Source organism: Falco naumanni, chromosome 3 (genome assembly GCF_017639655.2).
Source record: "Falco naumanni isolate bFalNau1 chromosome 3, bFalNau1.pat, whole genome shotgun sequence".
In the NCBI taxonomy this organism is placed as follows: Eukaryota; Metazoa; Chordata; class Aves; order Falconiformes; family Falconidae; genus Falco; species Falco naumanni.
This window is the reverse complement of record NC_054056.1, coordinates 23,315,193-23,324,758: the sequence shown is the minus strand read 5'-3', so window position 1 is coordinate 23,324,758 and position 9,566 is coordinate 23,315,193.

The window sequence follows — 9,566 nt, the reverse complement described above, 5'->3', positions numbered from 1 at the left end:
GTCTAGTAGGCTAACAAACAGCAGTATGCTTTACCAGTCCTTCAAACATGGAGCTTTCCATGGAAAAGTAATAGCATAAATAAACACTAATGCTTCTTAGCTCCCTAGTAGATACTACATTTCTATAGGGGTTTTTTTCCTAGTTCTTTGCAAATTGTATGCATTCAGCACACTGGAAATGAAGACAGTGAAATACGTGTTATCCCCTAATGTCTAGTAAATAAGGTCACTTACTAATGCATTTTTCTAGTAACCCTTTTTGGAAAAGAGGCTTAGGTTGTAGAACATTCAGAGGCCTCCTATTCACTGGCTTAAGTGAAAGCAGAACAGAGGAGATTCATTATTTAAAATATTTTAAAGAAAACTATCATTTAAAACATTTGGTATTTTAAGATGTTCTTGGTTGTGTTTCTGTTTTATCAAAAATCTTTTCTTAATTAGTAGGAGACAAGAAATGTTTTTAATTTCCTGCTTTATTCCACAAGCCTCAGCCAAGCTGCTCATTTGTGATACTGTATGGAAAACCTGATATCCTTGGGAATACTCACTGAAAAGCTGCTGTGTGATGTTGGGATTTATATTACATTAAGTGAACATTCAGAACTTGTTAGAGCTCTATTTTCTAGTTTTTCTAGCCTTGTACTACACGTTGCAAAAACTAAAATCCCCATTCATTATTACCAGTTAAAAAAATACTAATACCTGGTCTCGGTTATTAACTTACACTAAACCAGGTAAATAGGCAAGTGTAATGACTCTCTGTGGACTGTATTGCTTTTTAAACCTTTAGAATTCCATTTTGTGTTCTTGCTATCTCTTCTGTAGTGGTTGTTTGTCCCTTTGTTTCTAATTAGTTTAATATACAAGCTGTGTTTCTGAACATGTCTTGATTACTTCCAAAATTTCTGAAGCAGTGCTTTCCTCTCCTGGATTTCGTATTTTAAATATGTGCAATGAGCGCACTTCAAACATTTTGATTTAGTTTAATCTTTCAACTATTGTATTTATAAATGACATCAAAATGCTGTAGCTCTGCTCAAAGCAAGGACAATTTCATACCCTCCACTGAGTTTGTGAGACTTGACCAGTGTAACTCTTCGGGATGATGGAAAGTTTGGAGAGTCCAGGTTGTCCTTGTCCCAAAATAGAATTAGGCGAACCCTTGCTGAAACATATTTTCCAACTGCTTTGCAGGTTTGTATTGATCAGTTTTAGACTTGACTGGATTAGCTGCCATTGTGGCGGCATATTTCTATCAGAAACACATGTGAGGGAGTTATGCTGCATTCTTAACTGTATTTTTGATATGTGCTATGGACAAACTGCTTCCTTCTGCCTCTCTTATCCAGTCCAAAGGGCACTCCAGGCCTAAACGCGCTCCTAGAAGTAACCCTAGCCTCAGGGCAACCCCTGGTGGCCATGGTGCCTTCAGAAATACCCAGAGAATGTCATATTTCAGCTCATCCTCAGCAGATTCCGCTGTACTTTAGGAATAGTGTAGGATGGGATGATGTACACATAGTAAGTACAACCAATTTTTCTTTTGCCCACTGAGGAAAATTTGACCCAAAGTCTGAGGTCTGGCGAGGGCTACCTCTTCAAAGCTAACTCTCAAGGAGACATTGAGACTAGCGATGGAGAGGATTTCTCTTGGGAAAGCAGTCATACCAGCGGTTCCTTACAGAGTGTAGTAGTTTCTGTGTTATTGCTGTATATAGAGTCTCAGACCATGAGGATTCTGTCCTTTGCTTGAAGTACTCCATCCAGTAGCACTTAAACTCTTCCACTGACAGTTCATGATGGGTAAAAAATACCACATTTCACTGCTAAATAACGTGTTAAAAGCAGAGCAATTTCCTATCAGTCTCCCTGAAGTTTAAGTCCTTTATAAGCATTAATCTGAGTTCAGTAAATCTCACCAGCAGAACACTCCAGTGATCCTGGGACTAGTGGTGTACTTCATGGAGCTCTGACAGTGCCAGATCACTCACACTAGTTACCGAGACACCTTGTTGTGGTTTAACCCTGGCCAGCAACTAGCCCCCATGCAGCCGCTTGCTCATTCCCCCCACAGTGGAATGGGGGAGAGAATCGGAAGGGTAGAAGCTCATGCGTTGAGACAAGGACAGTTTAACAAGTAAAGCAAAAGCTGCACACGCAAGCAAAGCAAAGCAAGGAATTAATTCAGTGCTTCCCATGGGCGGGCAGGTGCTCAGCCATCCGCAGGGCAGCAGGGCTCCATCACGTAGCGGGGACTTGGGAAGACAAACGCTATCACTCCAACCATCACCCCTTCCTTCTTCTTCCCCCAGCTTTATATGCTGAGCATGACATCATATAACATGGGATATCCCTTTTGTCCGGTGGTGTCAGCTGTGCCAGCCGTGTCCCCTTCCAGCATCTTGTGCTCTCCCAGCCTACTCGCTGGTGGGGTGGGTGAGGAGCAGGATCAGCAGTAACTACAACACCCCTGTGTTATCAACACTGTTTTCAGCACAAACCCAAAGCACAGCCCCATACTAGTGACTATGAAGAAAATTACCCCAGCCAGAACCAGAACACGCCTCCAGACTAATAAAGCTGCTCTTGTTTGAGGGGGTTCCTATGTTCCTTAATGCCATAAAATAAAAGCTGTGCATATAATTTGACACAAATTAACTTAACTCCTTTCATCCACTTTTTAAATATATGCAATTTTGTTTCACGTACCTACCTCCAGAATGGTGAGTGTGCATGCAGTAACTGGTCTTTGTATTTTTGTAGTTGGCTTGCATGCAGCAGCCGTGCAACCGTGAAGCCCTGCTAGATGGAAGCAGAGTTGCTGTGATGCTTCTTGTAGAGTTACTGTGATGCTGGTTCATTTTCAGCAGAAGCACTCAAATAAAAAAAATAAAAACTAACAGGTAATTTTCTTCAGTATCTGCTCAAGCCTATAGAGGTCATAGATTGTAACTTGCTTATAGTTAGTATAAAGGCCTAACAAGTATTTTTCTTTTTTATTATTTGAGGGAACTTTCATTGCCAAAGAAAAAGACTTCTGAAAGTTAGTTAAAAATAAGGCTGTTTGGTGCAGAGTAATAGTAACATGTCCTTGGAAAAAAAATGCATTTAAAAGCAATTTTTGTATGTTTCTAAAATTATTTCCCATGTGTATAAATCAGGCCAAATGGACTTTTTCTTGCAAATGTTTTGTAAGAGAGCAGGACATGTTACAGTCAAAGTTAATGTCTCCTCATTGACACTCGTCTGTTGGGGTCGTTCCCCTGAATGCAGTTGAAGACATACAACTTAGCTTTAGTACATGTCAACAAGATCCACTGATACACTTTTCATAACACTGGGGGAGTGGGGGGTGTTTACTGTTTTAAATACATCAGTGGGCTTTTTAAACAAAATTTTTCTTCGTTAACATCATTGCAATTCTAGTCACACATAAGATGTCAGGTGAGGAGGGGATGTATGCCAGCTATTAGCTATGTTGCCAAAATAAAAATAATTTTGATCCCACCACTAACTATTTTAGATGTGTGCTTTAAGTGAACTAAATTAAACACTAAAATTACAGTTTAATATATCCAGGTTAAAGTATTGTTTACTCAGACCCCTCCCTTTTCAAGCTATTGGGACCCTCTGCAACATCAGCTAGATTAGATTGCAGATGCCAGCTTTTCAAAAATTATAAACTGGTGGAAGACCAGGTCTGGAAAAGTTGTTTGTAAGTGGAAATCTGTATTGGATTTGTATTATTTTGACATACAGTTTTCAAACATTCTGTGACTGAAGTAATTGCAGTTGTGTTTTACTGTTTTCCTTTCCACACACGATAACACGCAAATTCTGAGCAGTTTAACAAGCAGAAAACCTTGTTACCAAACCTATGTAAACAGTGCATATGCTTCATTATCCTGTATAATCCTCCACCCTTTTTATTTTCTGTTTGCACTAACCTGTTGAGATAAAAGAGACAATACAGTAAAATCTTTATACATGCCCTCAAAAATGTCTGAAACAGAATGAACCAAGTTAAATATACTTAAGTATTGGGTGGATTGCTCTCAATGACAATAGAAAAAGCAAGAAGTACAGCTTCATTTCTAGTTTGTTCTGGGATTGCTTTCGGCTCCGTTAGGACAAAGCTAATGTAACACTTTCTGTTTAAATCTTATTTTGAAGGTTAATTGGAACTTATTATAATGCATTAAAATTATTCCCCTGTGTGAAGAGGAATTTCTCACTGAATGATGTAATAAAGATTAATCTTCTGTAATCTTGTCTCACCTGGTCCCTCCCAAATTGTATAACACAGAAAAGATGTCCTAAGAAAAAGAATTCTGTCACATTTTAGGGATCTTACATTTTGTGTATGTCACTTAATATCCTCTAGAACAACAGTCATTTTTACTGAAAAAGAAAGTTAGTTGCTTGTATTTCTGGTTTTATTTTAATTACTTATATTCAAGCATACAATTGTGAGCAAAACAAAGAGGTAGACTTCTATGGTGTTATCTTCATGTATTCTGAAACCTAATGCAAAACCATACCGGCCTTTCATAATGCCTAATTTAAAGATAAATGCTACATGTACCTATAGGTTATATCTTTACACAGTTTTGTCTATCTTAAGAAACACTGGGAAGCTTTTTGCTTGTTTATCATTTTGAATCTTTTCAAGTCCTGTCCTACAGTCTGTTAAATTCTTTGAAGAGCTTTTAAAGGACACAAGCACTAAAGCAGAACCTGGTCTTACTTGAGAAAGCTGCCAAAACCCACACTTGCTACCAAAGAGGAGACTGTCTAACCTTTCTCTAAAATAATAGTAAAGTCGCGAGTTCTATTGTGACATATATTCTTACTAGAGTAGATCTTATCTTTGTTTCAGACTCATAAAGGAAAAGCCATTGGTAGTGAGAAAACAGTGCAAGAGAAAATGCTAAAACAGCCCAAGTAAGCCGATTGTGAAACAAAAATAATTTTAAAAGGAACAAATTCTGTTTAACTAGCATATTTCCAAAATCAAATGTTACCATATTAGATACAAATTTCAAGCCATCTCTTTTTACTTATCGATTTAGTGTAATTAATAGTCTGTTTAATTCAAGACAGGTACTAAGAGATCAGATCCTTTGTCCTTTATTAGTATTATTCTTAAAACAGCTACAAAGCAACTCACAACCATATGTCACATTAAGCAGTCATTCAGCATATTGCTCTATAAATAGCTCATGAATTATATATGAGGGGAAAATCCATCTTAAGAAATATTGGAAGAGATTTTGCTTCTGTCTACAAGCCTAACACAACTTTTTTCTCTACATCATGGTCAGTTTTAAGATTCGTATCAATACTGTAGTAGCCTCTAGCTACAAAGAAAGTTATTGAGGATGGTAGGGTTTCAGTAAGGCATGCACTGTTTATTCATGCCATTTTCCACTACTTCCAGACACACAATGTGAGTTACTGTACTAACAAAAAAGTATTGCAAATGATACTGTTTTAAGAGGAGATGGAGTCTGGTGATACTGAATATGCATGTGCAAAGGATGTGAAAAGTACCCTAAGAGCCAGAGTTACAATATTGAGTAAAGTGAACCCTGGGTTAAAGGAGAATATCCCTGCTTACTTACTAGGGGGAGGAAATAATAATAAAAAAGAACTTTAACTGTTAATTTTTTTTAATATAAGATGGCACATTGATGTTACATGACTTCTCATACTAAATGATCAGAGACTCATGAGCTCCTCTTTGAATATGAAAAGCTATGCTTTTCTGTGTTTTGTGATGTCATTGTAGAGGACTGAAATAGATCAGGCAAGGGCTCTAAATATTGTAACAATACCTTCTGATAAAAATACTTCTGTTTTGTATTAGTCCCTTGCAAAGCAGTAATAGACAAATGTTTGATGTATATGTTGCAGGGTTTCTCTTCTATGCACAGTTATTTAAGAAGTCACCTTATTACCTATCCCATTGAAAACTACATTTTTGTGAAAAGAATGGAGGCATTTTTGATAGCGGTTTATACAGCCAACCGTAAACCAAGCACGGATCAGTATGTCACATTCTGTAACTCTTGTGCAAAGTCTCGCATTGATTAGAGTTGACAGGGAAATGTCCGCTGTTAAAACCCATCCAATGTTAGCAGAAACGTGGCATGAAACAGGTTGAACATGTGATAGCTGCTGGCACTTTGAACGTAGTCTATTCAAATGTCAGATTAGTGAAACAGTTTGGGGGTTTGGCGGGTTTTTTGCATTGTGCTTAGCCCAAGCTGGAAAAATCTAGTGCGATGGTCATTTCCTGCTGAGTCAGAATGCAGCAAAGCTGCTCAGATGGGAATGCAGTGGTCCACAGGAGATGGTTGCTTTCTGGTCTGTGCTGGAGAAGACACTGCAGTTTGTTTGGAAAAGTAGAAGTGATCAAAGAGCTTCTATGAGATTTATGAAGGAAAGTATTTCGCTATGTTTTGAAACCTCTTCTTTCAAAGCACAATTTATCTTTTCAGCTGCTTCGCTTTTGGGTGGGGGTTTTGTGGGGGTTTTTTTGAGTGAATTGCTAACATTTGTGAATGTGGTTGCTAGAAGAGATAGCACTTCAGAGTGTTTGGCACATAATATTGAGAGAGTCTTAAAATCAACAACAGATCTGTAAAGATAACTCTGGATTTTTTTACAGAAATCATTTTAGTAAATGGGATTTACCCACTTACTTATGGGTAAACATATGGGTATTTAACATATGGGTATTTCTATCCAAACTAAAGAAGTTGGACTACTTCCTCTCCTTCGGTGAAAACAGAATAAACGTCTCCCAGCTGTATTTCTGCTCTACTAATTCTGTTTCCCTCCTTTCCACCAGTTTATGCCTGTGAGGAGAATAGGTATTTCTTGTGTTCCCTGCAAGTGAATTTTTGCCACTTTATCTTGGAAAGTAGGTTTCTCTGTATTTATTTATCTCTCTAATTTTTTTTCCTTTTTAGTTATTCTCTAAATTCACTTGGCTTCCATTTAGAGAATAAAAACTTTTGAAAATAATCACATGTTGAGTAGTTCTGTGGTTGCTATCATATGGAAGTTAATTACTGACCTCACATTCACTTTAGCTTATATGTGAAATATTGGCAAATTCCCTTCACAGGAAAAAAAGTGTGAGAGATGAATGATAAAAGGTTGGTTTGATAAACTGGCCAAGGATGAACTTTCATTAGGAAGGAGAAGCACAAATTTCCCATCTACTTTGCTTTGTCAGCATGACTGAACTCCAATATTAAGAGTTTCATCTACAACTAATTGCTTCTGGCCTCTCATAAGAGCACTTTGTCTACACAGCGTTTGATAGATGGGTGCAAAGAGGGGCCGTAACATGTTGGCCAACCCATTCACCTTTCTGCTCATCATGGCTGGGTTGCAGCCTGCAGATTGCAGGTGCTCATCCCAGGCGAGGATCCTGGGATGAGCACCTGCAATCTGCAGGCTGCAACCCAGCCATGATGAGTAGAGAACCGATCAATGAAGGGTGACCTATTCAGGCTGGTGTAGTCCATTGCACTCTGTCCAGCCCTGCCTGGGGTCACCCATGAGAGCTTGCTATTACTTACTCAGTCTGGTTCTGTGGGTGGCCTCCTCTTGCTCCCAAGGGGGGTTATTCCCCCTGCTTCTGGGAATGCCCTCCAGCAGTCAGCTGGAGCGCTGCGGGGACCACTAGCAATCTTCTGCCATCCAGAAGATGCCTCTCTTGTCTTCACCTTTTCTCCCTTTCTAGTAAAAGGGTCAGGTAGAGGGGTCTGCAAGGCACAGGACAGGTGGCACTAGGAAAGGAAAGAGGGGGAGTCAGAACTCAAGCAGCAGCAGGAACATGACGTGAACAGGAATGATGGATTCACTCCCGCAGTGCTTAGACGGAACTCTTACAGAAGACAAGTGCTTGTCGTAGTGTAACAGATGTACTTGCGCTTGGATCAGCTGCAGTGGATGCTGTTGGCATTGTACGTGTCTAGTTTACATTTTGTTCAGAAAGCCACACTGTGCTACGTCAATACACACAGGAATGAAAAGTTCTGCCATTGGATTGTGTTGATCCCATCAGATAGGTTCTGTGGAAGACAGAATAGCAGAAGGAGTCTAGGTTTTCCTGTAAAAAGGACTTAGTATATGAAATGAAAGAATTATTATTTAGGAGAGATGTTTAGCTATGTATGTAACTGTCAGCCTGATTCCTTACTCAACAAGGAACAAAGCTTCCCAGACAGACCACATAAAGTGACTTCAGGGTACTGAAACATAGAATCGGAGAATAATTTGGGCTGGAAGGAATCTCCAGCAAGGGTCCAGTCCCCTTTGCTTAAAGCAAGGCCAAATTCCAAGGTAGACTGGCCTGAGCTGGGTTGTATCCAGTCAGGTTTTCAATATCTGCAAGGCTGGAGGTTTCATTTCCACCTCTCTCAGCACCTGTTCCAGTGTGTGAACATCTTGTGAAATGTCTTTTTTTTCCTAATAGCTAATTGCAATTTCTCTAGTTGCAACTTGTGTCTGTTGGTATCAAACAGGTAAGACACCTCAGTCTAAAAATAAATAAGCTCAAGTGGAAAACTGGACATAAGGAGTAGTTTAAAGTAATGAAAAATATCAGAATTAATAAAAATAAATGCAGTGCTTTAAATAAACATGAGACCTCACTTTGCTCGCAAGTCAATAGCAGTTTTGTGCTTGAAGCCAAAGAGGTTAGACTCATCATAGGATTTGCACTCAGGAGTTTTTACTTGACTGCCCTCTGGATGTCAAGGTCAGAAAGAATATGCAGATTCCAGCCCAATATTTAAAAAAGCCCAGATACTAATGAAGTGTTGGAGCATATAATAGGGACATATCTTTTCGTGGCATCCAAAAAAGTGGCTCAAAGAGAAGAGGAGGGCAAAAACCAACACACGCAGTCCTCTATTTCTGCATAATATTGCAGCTTCTCTTGCTTTCCACACACAGCAAGCAGCAGTATGTGAGTTGCCACCTTTTCTGGGGGGATTCAGAGGGGCAGCAGTTAATTTATTCCCTGCTTTAATTCCTTATTCTGCCTGCTTACAGTAAATACCTGGGAGACATGCAAAAGGTGAGCTAGAAAATCTTTGGAATAGAGTGTAAGTTGCTTGAAGGAGTAGCTGGCCATGTTTCTCAGGAGGTGTCTCATTTTCTGAAGAAAAAGGGGTGATTTGAAGTCAAATTTCTTTAAGATGCTCAGTTTTCTTATATTTTTAGTAAGTCTCTGATGAGAGAACTCGTTAGCGTTATGTTGTATATATAATAGCAGGGCAGCATTAATTAATTTCAAAAAGGTGCCAGTTCTCAGCAGAGAAAAAATTATCAGGGAAGTGGGTATTGAGAAGGAAAAATAGAAAATTCCGTAAGAAATCAGGAAAGCAAAAAAGACAGAGGAAGCATCTAAAACCACCGTAGAGCTGAGAAGGTAAAAATTGTATGAGTAGCATTAATAGGAATTAGTGATTAAATTTTAATTTCCAAAGAAAAACATGTATAAATGAAGAATAGTAGTAAGCAGTAATCACACTAGAACACGT